This window comes from Hylobates moloch, unplaced genomic scaffold (assembly GCF_009828535.3).
Source record: "Hylobates moloch isolate HMO894 unplaced genomic scaffold, HMol_V3 SCAFFOLD_30, whole genome shotgun sequence".
Taxonomy (NCBI): Eukaryota; Metazoa; Chordata; class Mammalia; order Primates; family Hylobatidae; genus Hylobates; species Hylobates moloch.
The window spans coordinates 2,569,978-2,583,377 of NW_026652305.1; the positions used below are offsets into that span (position 1 = coordinate 2,569,978).

Below are 13,400 nucleotides of genomic sequence, written 5' to 3' on the forward strand. Positions count from 1 at the left end.
ATTTTATGTGTGGCCCAAGTGAATTCTGCTTCTTCCAGTGTGGCCCGCGGAAATCAAAAGATTGGCCAACCCTGTTTTATGCAATGTCTTCCTGAACTTCATCTCTCCAGGTATCTGAAATCTTAATAATAACCTTAGAATTTATGGTATATCTAATGAAAAAAATCACATGGTAGAAAGCAAAAAATATTGATTAGTAATTAGTTTTGTGAACCCAAATCTATGACTTAAGATATTTTGAACTTTCAATAAATATTGCTGTTTAGAAAAACATGGTCCATTAATCTATTCATTAGGAAGCTACATTTTACTCTTCTCAGATGTCCTTTGTGAACTGTCTTCTGGGTTTCTAATGGAGTTTATTTTAGCTCTTACAGAATAAAAACAATGTGTTGTTTGCTCCTGGCCCTCATCCCTCAAGTGTCTTATCTCTTTTCAAGTCTATTGAGAATTGAGATTCTGGCATGTCAGAGCAAACTGTAGATAAACACCAATTTCTTTTTTTTTTAATTTTGAAGACATGAGCAACTAATAATACTGCCCAACATATACATTCCTCAAAAATCTATTAGCTTAAGAATTAGGAATGTTATGATGAGTATGAAATTTTCTTGTTTATTATATCAGTGATTATTGTATCTTTTTTTTTTTATGTTATATCTTTATGCTTTTTGAAAAATTCCAGCTGTGTTTTTCCTAAGATGATTGCTATTTCAACAATGTCACTTAAGGTTATATTATGTTTGTTGAAAATTATATAATTGTTTCATAATGTTTGAAATCCCACCTATTTTTCTGAGAATGAGATAGTAATAGTGTGTTCACTAATATATGATTTATAATTTTGCATTAAATCTCAAATTTCATAGTGTACGAATTAAAGAAAGACAGGGGTAAGTTTAACAGGATTGAGACAAAGGAATCAGCATAGTTTTATAAGACTTTTTGCAATATAATTTTCACTACTTTTTAAATTTTGACCATTTTAAGAAACATAATTTTCATATTTTTTATTTTAACCATTTTGATTATATTGGCATAAAACCAAGAAATCTAATTTTAGAACATTATAACATCAACTGAGTAAAAGCTCTATAGTACAATATATCAATAGAAGTAAATTTATTGTTAAAAATGCTGTATAGTCAAACACTTGATATGTAATGAATGTCCTTCTGGGGTAAACATCTAAATGACAATTTTATAACATAAATAAATAAGACATTAAAGTGTTTTTGTTACTTTTATAATGTGTTCGAATATCCCAGAATATTACCTTTCACTGTCATCCTAAAATTAACTAAAATTTAGTTTTAGCATACAATTTTGACAATATAGCACATCATTTTGAGTGTCTGTTTGAAACAGGAGTGTTGCCTTATCCCCATCACAGAGGGTGACAGGAGTGTAGCTCACTTCTTATGTGGTCCACTGCTCAGACTCCTAGGGCGAGCACACAGATGGGCAGGTGCAAAGGTCGTGGGAAGCATTTTTGGGCTGTGACTGCACTTGGCAGCGTCTAGGGGTGAGTGTTTACAACTCCCAAAGCCCAAGTGGGCGTGTGTTACAGTGTGCCCTTTCAGCTATGCGGTCTGCAGATGGCGTGTGTTACCCAATAGACTCTGCCTCATCGCAAAGACAGGGGCGCCAGTGTGACAGCCTGAGTTCTTGCCCAGAGTACCTGAAGAATGAGATCACACTTGGGCTGGAAGGTTGAGTGCAAGGTTTACTGAATGGTGGAAGTGGCTCTCAGCGACATGGATGGGGAGCCAGAAGCGGAGGATGGAGTGGGAAGGTGATCTCCCGGAGTCCCGCCGCCCAGGGGCCGGATTCTTCTCTCTGACTGTCCCTGGCTGAATTCTCCTGGGGTCTGCGTCGTTCTGCCATTGCTGGTTGGCTGGTGTCTCTGGTGTCTGCTAGTGAGCTCCCATTTTCGTCTTGACGCCCAGCCACTTGTGTCTGTGACCACTTACGGTCTCAGATTTCTATGGGCACAGAATGGGGGGCGTGTCGGGCTCGAGTGATCTTGGAGAACACAACACTGGGGCGTGAAAAGAGGAGTGCCTGTTCTCACTTAGATTCGTGGGCACAGGCTAGAGAGTGGAGCCCTAGCCAGGGTCCTGGCCTTTCTCTTCCCAGCACTTCCCTGCCCCCATCCTGTATCACACCCAACAAATAATTTAAAACACGTATTTGTGCAAAGCATCATGTATGGCACAGGAGGTTTAATGAAGAATGAGGCAGTTTCTAGTTTCAATAAGCTCACCACGGATTTGAGTAAATCAATGTAAACCTCTAGTGTACAGGCAAGAAATAAATCAAAAGACTAATGTGTCAGAGCCATTTTCCTTGAAAAACAGCATTTGATTAATATTCAAACACTTGATTTTTCTTAATAATTTTGTCAAAATTATCAGTGGATGTATACAGACAGGAGGAAATAAAATATATGATGATCGTAGTCTTAAAATACGTGCTACAGAAACTAATTGGGTAAGCATGTTTTTGATCAAACCATTTGATTTAAATTTTGTATTTTTTAAATTATTTTTTCTTTGAGCCAAGCAAGAATAAATATAACTTACTAAATCATAAGCATTTAAATATAATTATTTTGGATAAAAAATATGAGGTAAACTGAAATAATTAATTGATTATTTAATTAATTATAAATGATCAGAATCAAGAGAGATTCAAAAGAAGCGTATGTTACCTAGTTTGGCACAATATGTATCTTTTGTGATGAAAAATAGTCTGAATATGAGCTTACTGACCACTTAAGCAAAATGCAAAAAGTAAAGTATGTTGACAGTATTAAACATTTAACATCTAACAGGATTTCAGGAAGTTAATTCTTTTTCTAGTACTGACTTTTAGAAAAACTTTCCATATGTGTGTGTGTGTGTGTGTGTGTGTGTGTGTGTGTGTGTGTGTGTAGAGGTAGAAAGAGATAGCAATATCTTGAAGAATAATGCTGAAATGAATGTATTTTTTACTTTTGTTTTAGCGGCCCTGTATTAGAAAGAGGGTAACTACTACTAAAAAAAAAATGTTTAAAATGATTCAGATTTGGAGAAGATAGAAATAATAACCCAATCAATAGTATAATCCTGTGGTGGACCACCTAGATCTTCCAATGAATATTATACAAGTACAGAAATATATGTATTACTTATCTCTCAGTCAATCCTTTATGAGCATTACTTATCCATTATAACCTTACATTATGATTTGAGTATTTTGAGGTTCTATTTCCTGGAAATAGCCTGGAGTACATTGACACTATTTGACTTCTCATAGCAAAAACCAATAGAGGAAAATTCTTACATATCAAAAAATCAATTGAGGTAATGTAACATATTTTCTTGAAAATTAAGGAGCCTATTAAATTCAACTACAAAATATTGTTGCATGATATTTTGAGGATTAAAAATACGTGTGTATTTTCCTGTTGTGTGTGTGTAGCAGTAGCAGGTTTATGAACTTCAATGGAACGTGGCAGAAATGCAATATCTTTAGGCTATTTTTTTGCTGAATATTATTTAATCCATGAAACCATTAAAAATGTATATCTTAAAATCAGAATAATATACAGTTATAATGCCAGGCAATTTCGATGTTAGCATAAATTTGACAATAAACCAAGTGATTTTTGTCACCCCCAAAATGTTCATCATCTCTGGAGGGCAGATATCTCACCTCCTGTAATACTTTTGTTTTTTGATAGAATGAATAAAGAAAACTTTTTTTTCTTCCATGAGATGCTAGTTTTGGTTCTTTTAATAAACTCAAGTTATTAGATTTAAAATTTCTATAACCTTTGTGGAAGTCAGTGCGGTGATTCCTCAGGGATCTAGAACTAGAAATACCATTTGACCCAGCAATCCCATTACTGGGTATACACCAAAAGGATTATAAATCATGCTGCTATAAAGACACATGCACACGTATGTTTATTGCAGCACTAATCACAATAGCAAAGACTTGGAACCAACCCAGATGTCCAACAATGATAGACCGGATTAAGAAAATGTGGCACATATACACCATGGAATACTATGCAGCCATAAAAAATGATGAGTTCATGTCTTTTGTAGGGTCATGGATGAAGCTGGAAACCATCATTCTCAGCAAACTATTGCAAGGACAAAAAACCAAACACCGCATGTTCTCACTCATAGCTGGGAATTGAACAATGAGAACACATGGACACAGGAAGGGGAACATCACACACTGGGGCCTGTTGTGAGGAGGGATAGCATTAGGAGGTATACCTAATGTTAAATGACGAGTTAATGGGTGAAGCACACCAACATGGCACATGTATTCATATGCAACTAACCTGCACGTTGTGCACATGTACCCTAAAACTTAAAGTATAATAATAAAAAAAAGCAAACAAATGCACACACACAAACTCGTTCTTTTAAAAAATATTTTCTGACAAGCAGAATTGAATTGATGTGTGATCTTGACTGAATGTTTGTGTCTCCTAAATTTTTATATTGAAACCTAATACCCAACGTGATAGTATTAGGAGGTGGGGCTTTTGGTGAGTGATTAGGTCATGACGGGAACATTCATGAGTAGGACAAAGGGCCTTATAAAAGAGGCCTCTGAGTGATCCTTTGTCCCTTTGTCATGTGAGGACACAGCTAGTGAACAGACATCATCTTTGAACTAGAAAATGAGCGCTCAGCAGACATTGAGTTTGCCAGATTTGATCATGAACTTCCCAGCTTCAAGAACTGTAAGAAAAAAAAATATATCTGTTGTTTATAAGCCACCCTGTCTGTGGTACTTTGTTATAGAAGCCCAGATATATTAAGGCAATTATTAATGTTCTATTGTTACATTAATTGTAAATAAATGTGGTACATAAAACGGGATTTTTTTTAGTTTTGAAACTTAAATGTTATTTTTATATTGACAAATTATAGGTATAATATGTTTATAGGGTACAAAATGGTGTTATGATTTTTTATCATAATGTGGAATGGTGAAATTAAATTTATTACATATTCCACACCTCAAATATTTAACAATTTGTGAATAAAACATTTGAAATTTTCTCTGAGTAAAATGTATATGAACAATACTCGACTATTAGCTATATTCACAATGTTGGATATTAATCTCAAAACAATGAAAAATTAAGAAATCAAACTTGAATTGCATATGAATATGAACTTCACTTATTAGCATACATCAAGATATAACAGATATTCAATATTACATTTATAAATCATACCTAATTAGCAAAAATGTCCCAAGTTTCCATGTGTGCCCTAGTTACAAATATGGTACGTGTAAAACAAATCATTTTGTTTAAGACTACCACAAAGAGACGATTATCAATGGCAATTTGGATAGTTTTTCAGTAGTGAATAATGGTTCATTGATTATATGGTAAGCATAAGTAATGGTAGTTATCAAATAGTCTGAAAAATACCACATTAATAAATGAGTAAAGAAAGAATAAATAACTTCTTAGAAATTAAATGGTCTTAATCATGTGATTAGAATGAAGATTATGTAAATTCTGTTTGAAGAGAGTAGTAAAGATACATAAAGAAATATAAAGTTTATCAATGTTTTACCTGTAAATTATTTTTAAGCTTCTCACTTTAACTTTCTATTTTTTAGCATTTTTGCTCTTTCTTCATTTCTGTGTATGGTGTAAATCTCTACACATACTCAGTATGTGTTTTTCCAAGTAGAAGTGGCTCTTGGTCTTGTAAGAGGTCTTGGCAGAGGGCAAGAAAACTTACAGTCTTCAACTCATTCACTATGTTGACTACAGGAATTAATCCGAGTTGTCTTGACCTTGGTTTTCTCAGCTATACAACAAGAGATTTGTATTATGTAACTTATAAAATCATTCTTACTTTTACAATTCTGTGATAATCTATGGATTTGTTTTCACTTCTTCACTTCTTTAAATAGTATTCTTGAGAATCTCTAGTGGAAAGCTTTTTTTTTTTTCTATTTTCAGTCTCCTACTTTTGTTGTTGTTTTTATCCTGATTGTCTCAAACGCTCAAATGTTGAATAATTAGTTGGTGGAATTTGATTAGGTTTGAGAAGAAATGTGTTTCTCTTCTTTTTTATTATTTTTTAAATGTTAACTTCTTCCAGTGTCTCTGACAATCTTAATAACATGCATCTGTTACTACTTAGACATTATACTAGAGAAATAGCTACCATATTTTGAGTGCTAAATGACTTTCAAGCACTGTGCAGGCACCTGTAAACCTAACGCATAATCCTTATAGCTAATCTGAAAGGGTGATATTTATTTACCCTTCAGAAATTAAGAAACCAAGACAGGAAAGAGGGTAAAATTTTGCCCAGAGCCAGACATCATTAAATTGCAGAAACTAATTTAAACTTAGGCCTGCATCATTCAAAAGTTATTTTTCTTTCTAGCATATCACATGAATTTGAGTCACTATTAAAAATTGAATGTATAAATAGTCTTAAGGCATTTATTGAAGAATTTAAAGGCAAATCATTTACATTTATCAAATAGAACCAGTTTATTTGAATTTTTGGAGTCACAGAATAATTTCAAATGTGTCTTTCTTCCAGGCCAAACCCAGTTATAAGACACTTGAGAGCAGGAACCAGAGTGATCAGGGTGCTACCCTTCACTGTCAACACACAGCCTACTAACTTTCATATGGAATCTTTCAATAACTAGTTGAATTAGACTGAATTAAAGAAAATGCTAACTCCTTTTGTTTCTTAGGCATCTAAAACGTAGCTATTTAGGTAATTTTTTAAAAATCTTGACTAATGAAGATTTTTGTTACAATAAACTGTCAGTGACAAAAAATTAGATTAAATTTATGGGATATAAAACCCAGCATTGCCAGGTGCAGTGGCTTATGCCTGTAATTCCAGCACTTTGGGAGGCCAAGGCGGGTGGATTGCCTGAGGTCAGGAGTTCAAGGCCAGCCTGACCAATATGGTGAAACCCTGTCTCTACCAAAAATACAAAAGTTAGCGGGGCGTGGTGGCCTGCGCCTGTAGTCCCAGCTACTCGAGAGGCTGAGGCAGGAGAATTGCTGGGACCCAGGAGGTGGAGGTTGCAGTGAGCCCAGATGACGCCACTGCACACCAGCCTGGGCGACAGAGTGACACTCCTCAAAAAACAAAACAAAACAAAACAAAACAAAACAAGACAAAACAAAAAAAGAGCATTACTTGTACAAGTTAATGGGCAAAGCTTTGGGAACTCTGGGTAGCAGTTTTCACATGTATTTTATGACACGGGGAACAAAATTATATCACAGCTATGTTTCCTATCTAAAAGTATGTGCTTTTAAACTACCTTTGAAATCAATACAATAATAAATTTGCAATAAATACAACAAAATAAATACAACAAAATCTGTAATACTTTCTTGAATGTATTATAATGGAAATCAGAGAAATGAACAAGATAATTTTTAATGTCTCTAAAAATTCTTACATTGAGTAACTCAAGGACATTGACTTATAATTTATGAAGCTTATTGTGAAACGTGACAAAAAGGAAGTCATATTTAGCAATTAATGTCAGGGGCAGTGTGAAAATCGAGTTAATAAAGGTTACACAAAAAAGTGCTTCTTTTGGAAAACAAAAACAAATTCAAAAATATGTAAATAAAATGATTTTTTCAAAAGAGGATCTCTCAAAAGGGAAAAAAATATAAAAAATAAGTTCATAAAATTCATAAATTTGAGGTCATTTTGAGAAAGTGGTCAATATAATAAATTAAATACTTGTGTAAAATATTTTTAATTAAAAATGATATAAATAGTAATTCAAGTTTCATATATTATCGTTTTCCAAAACATTAAATTAAATTATTGATTACTTTCTATTAGTAGCAAATTTTTTGTCTATTTGTGACTAAAAATAAACAAAGGATTCTGGAAGAAAATAGGCCATTCTTGAAAACAAAAGCAAATAGAAATTAGAAATGTATTATTTTGCAAATTAATACAAAAGAAAGTTATTTGGTGGAATAAGAGGTGAAAATCCCACTGACGCATTATATTTTATTCATTCATTTGCCTTCAAGACTGCAGTGAGTTATGATCATATCACTGCACTCCAGCCTGGGTGACAGAGTGAGAATCTGTCTCAAAAATAAATAAATAAATAAATAAGCATTTGCCATTTGACAACTATTTTAACAATACCTTGAGATACATTGTGTTGAAGATTGATGGTCTCTGTTCTCTGGGTCTGTGTCACAAAAGCTCTAGATAATACTGCTTTCAAAATAAAGGACTGTGGTAGTGGAGTCTTCAGGAAAGCTTTGCTTTCTTCACTGCAACTGTAAAGAAGGTCACTAACAGGGACTTGGGATGAAGGAGGAGTTATTGGATACGTGGTGGAAGAGAAGAATTGAAAGAGTAAAGGGAAGTATAATCTCATTTCTGAGCAACATCAAGGACCTTCTTCAAATAAATGATCTTTAGTTTAAAATGAGACCCATATAGTGGATGTGTGTCTTTCTCCAGCCATGTTCAGCAGCAGTAGGCAGAGAGTTAACTTTTAAAGGGATCAGGGTTTAGACGAGTAAGGAGCAAGCTATCAGAGGACATGTGAAACAAAGTGAATTTAATGACTGATCATGAACTTTCAGGTGTGTACAGTGGGAAGAATGAGGCTGGTACTTATAAAAGAGTCGGAAGATCCGTAATTTTAGTTTCCAGTGTGTTGAATGACTGTTAGAATTGGGGTTCTGGAGGGAAAAAACTAGAATAACAGAAGGAGGTGGAGAGTTGAATGTTTTAAGCAGAATACGAGTGAGGAAATTGAAAGTACTGTAGGAAAAAGTATGGGCTACGACTAATAGTAGGTAGCTGAAGTGAAGGTAAAGGCAAGCTTATTGGAGGAGAAAAAGAAAAATAACTAACAAGTCAGGCAATTGAATGATTCTCCTTCAAAGATTTTGAAGTCATCAATATTTCAATAAAATTCTATATTATTTTAATTACAAATGCCAAAAATCAAATCTCTCATGCCTAACTTCAGTTGTATCAACTTTATATTAAAATAGCCATCTAAGTTTTGAAATATAATATTACATGCATGTTTTCTTTTAGAAAACTTCAAGATAATTTCTTATAAAAACTATTGGCTATGTTTTGCTATAAGTCGTAAGATTTTCATACATCATACTGGATCAAATTCTAGAACATAAAACTTCTTCCTATCTTCTAAAATTTTAACTAATATCCTAGCACTATGAAACAGTGATGTCTAGTAGAAATAAGTGATTGCATATATAATTTTAAATTTTCTACTAGGCATATTCATATTTAGAGATGGAAAAAGTAATAGGTAATAATTGACCTTACAATATATTTATTTAGCCCAATATATCAAAAATATTATTCCTTTAATATGTAATCAATATAAAAATTGTTAATGAAATGAAATAGTTTACATTTTTCCTTTGATATTCTGTGCATATTTTATACTTATAGCACACCTTAATTTGGACTAACCCATTTCAAGAGTTCAATAGCCACATGTGACTTACTACAGGTTATATAGTAATGAATAGGGCAACTCTAAAGTCATATTTCACATTATTTTATCAACAGCATAGGCCTAAAGTCATGTTTGATATTACTTTATCAAATTAATTTGGTATTATTTGTTATAAAATACTGTATCACCATAAAAGTTTTATTTTTTCTTTGACATTTTTACTGATTATTAGAACATATTATTATTCAAAGAAAAGAAAAAGGAAGAGAGAGAGAAACATCATATGGTACAAACTGCAGGCTGGTGAATTAAAAGAATTGGTTTATTCATAGCTTGATTTGGTGAGTTTCTATAATACCTTAATTATATCAATAGTTCATCCCACTAGAAGTAGTTTCATTTGTTCTAATCTTTTGGAGTCCTACTGATGAAAAAATAATGGCTTTTTTTCTCTGCATCTTTTCATTTATGGTATTGGTTTCTTGTTTTTTTGACTCAATATAAACTAGAAAATACTATGAAGAGTATTCAGTAGAAATTAACTGTCAACTAGGTATGTTCCAATTTAGTCATTAAGTGTATACTGTCTGTGTAAAAAGCATCCCTTGATTTCAAATTGTTAAATGTTAATTCAGGTGGTTATTTTTAAGGAACATTGGTTCTGTGCTTTTTAATTTGGTTGTGAATTGAATAAATGGCCTTTCGACTTTTGCCTCTGGTTTGAATCTTAAAGTGCCACATAAGTGGTGTAAGCCACCTTCGTTCAGCTCAGTCACACTAACTATGTTATTTCAATTGCATGTAATAATCGTATTTTTCCAGTGTACTTGTTTTCAGGGGCCTATATCCTTTTCTTGAGGCAAGTTATTCGTGAAAGAGCCTCTTTAAGGTTAACTGCTATTTTTACTGTTTAAATATTCTCAGTCTTTTATTCTTAAACCCACAAAATTACTCTTTGTCTTCAAACTCCACTCTTCCAAATATAGGTATCTATAGAGGCATGATGGATTTTTCAGTTTAGATAACATCATTTACCACAGCCTTTGTAGCACTCCAATATTTGTAGCACTCCAATTATACTAGCAATGTATGCCTTTCACGAGCCAGTATTTTCTTTCCTTACACGTGGTTTTTGTGTAACGGTTCTACAGCTACTCACATAACAGCATCCTGGGCTGGGCGCGGTGGCTCACGCCTGTAATCCCAGCACTTTGGGAGGCCGAGGCGGGCGGATCATGAGGTCAGGAGATCGAGACCATCCTGGCTAACACGGTGAAACCCCATCTCTACTAAAAATACAAAAAATTAGCCGGGTGTGGTGGCGGGCGCCTGTAGTCCCAGCTACTCGGGAGGCTGAGGCGGGAGAATGGCGTGAACCTGGGAGGTGGAGCTTGCAGTGAGCCAAGATCGTGTCACTGCACTCCAGCCTGGGCGACAGAGCGAGACTCTCTCTCAACAACAACAACAACAAAAAAAAACAAAAACAACAACAACAACAACAACAAACAGCATCTTTCCTATTAACAGCCACAAAATGAACTTATCTGTGCAAGAGAGAGTGGAGCAGGATGGGTATATACTGACTTAAGAAGGCATTTGCCAATGAGTATCAGTCTGCTATTTATCAAAAAAAGTCCTCCTCTCTTTAGTTTTGCTTTCTTTTTGCTAAAACCTCTAAAAGGTTTATAGCAAGTAAATATTATCTATTTTTCAAGTACTCTATATAATAAGTAACGTGCATATGGTAGCCACAATCATCTTTCAGAAGGATAAAGGCTGAGAGTAAGATCCCGCAGTGAGATTTGGGGTCTGAAGATGCAAATAGAACAACAACAACAACAATGCCATCTTCTGTGCACCTGTCTGCTGGCTACTCCTTTTCCTTAATATGTTTTCATCAAAGTCAAAAACTTTTGTGTCTATACACTGTCATTAAAAATGGTTTAAAGTATAGCATTTCTACAGCTTCTGCTAAGAATGAGCAACTTCTCATCCTGTTCACCAAAGCTCTAGTAATTTTCCAGTATTTTTGTCAACATTTCTGAATATTCAACATGGGAGAAAGAAAATAGATAAACTTACAAGTAATAGTAAAAAATTAATTGCTCACATATGATCCTTCATTCTACTCACGTGTAAATAACTTAACTCCTTTAATAGTACCTTTTTAGGTGTTGTATAATTCCTACGGCCTTAAATATCATAGGCACTCAATAAATACTTTGTATTAGTTGTATGAAATTACCATAAGTCCCAGTACCCCTAGCTATTCTGAGGATAGCGTTTACTGTAAGTAACAAAGCCAAGTTTATATCTCAGCCTTTCTGTAGAGAAATTATCAAGTTGTTTAAGTTTGCCGTTGATTTCTTGCTGTGTTTGGTTCACATATTCTCTCTTAAATCTTGGCACAGTTTTTCTCCAAACACTTGGTTTCCTGGTGCAACCTTAAAGTTCAACACCTGTTCCTGTCAAACAAAAACAAAAATTAATGTAGGCAGACCTCACAATTTCTTATTCCTATTAGAAAAGTACATCTTCTAGTAGTAATTCCCAACAAAATTAAAGAAACTATAAGCTAAATTAATGTTTAAAATGTTTTCATTTTTATATTAGTTAAGAGAATTATATTTATGAGAATATACTTTCAGAAAAAAATTATTACTGTTGGGCTTTATATTTGACATATTTAAAACTCTCAAGTTGTACCAAACCCTCTTATTTTCAGTATCTGATAAGTTCATAGCTTTCATGTATCTCTGAAAACCCAGTGAAGTAATTTTTAAAAGATGAAATTTGTTTGTTTAATATAAGTAAGGAAAGTAACAAATTATTTCTTCAAATATAGCATATATCAGAAACTACATTTATAAATATACTAGATACAAAATGATTTTCTTATAAATAAATCAATTCAATCCTTAATTAAAAGAGAAACAGGGCTGGGAGTGGTGACTCATGCCTGTAATCCCCCCACTGTGGGAGGCCAAGGCAGGTGGATTGTTTGAATCCAGGAGTTCGAGACCAGCTGGGGCAATATGGCAAAACCATGTATTTATTAAAAATACAAAAAGCTACCTGGGCATAGTGGCACACACCTGTGGTCCCAGCTACTCAGGAGGCTGAGGTGGGAGAATCACCTGAGCTCAGGAGGCCAAGGCTGCAATGAGCTGAGATTACACAACTGCAGTACAGCCTGGGCAACTGAAGACAGGATCTGTCTTGAAAAATAAAATTAAATAAATAAAAAAAGAGAAACAGTTTTCTATAAAAATAGAAAATCCATATCTTAGCATTTAATAGCTCTAAAAGCAAAATAACCCCAAATAGTTAATATTTTTTCATGCATACAATAAAATTATTACCTTGAACTATAGGTAAAAATATAGCCATCTGAGCCTCAAAATTAACTTGGATATTAAGATTTATTTTTATTCTAAATTCAGATGTTCTTGGAAGACTTCTACTGTCTAGTTAGCTACAGTTCCCTGGACTCCCTATGATTGGTAACAAAGATTTCACACATTTAATCCACCTGGCATTTGAAAGCTGAGCGTGTACTTGGCCTGCCTCAAGGTTAGAGAGCAGTGATTTTTCTCAGTAAAACTGTTTGGACGGGGTGTGGAGTCAGTCTTATCTCCAGCAACCACAGTAGAGTTCTCAACCTATACTGAAGCCATTCAGCAATCGATGTACATGTTTAAAATATTTAATATCAAAATATGGTATGGAATAAAGGCATTGGAGGTAAGCCAATGACTTCATGTGCATGTTATCATATTGCAGTGTAGGCCCTGATACTTTCCCTGGCTAGTTAAATGAGATGGGCTCACTCAGTTATGCATCCAGCAACATATTATCAAGGAAAAATAATGTCAGACACTGACTAAAGCAATGACAGATTTAAC

General features: G+C 34.0%; 1 long non-coding RNA gene across 1 annotated transcript in view; it reads left to right on the top strand.

Moving 5' to 3' along the window:
• The first annotated feature begins 36 nt into the window (after window positions 1-36).
• LOC131382485 (uncharacterized) overlaps window positions 37-13,400 on the top strand; it is a 123,153-nt gene continuing 109,789 nt past the window's right edge. The window contains exon 1 of the long non-coding RNA XR_009212005.1: window positions 37-110. This is a non-coding gene — a long non-coding RNA (uncharacterized LOC131382485). The remainder of the gene's footprint in view (window positions 111-13,400) is intronic.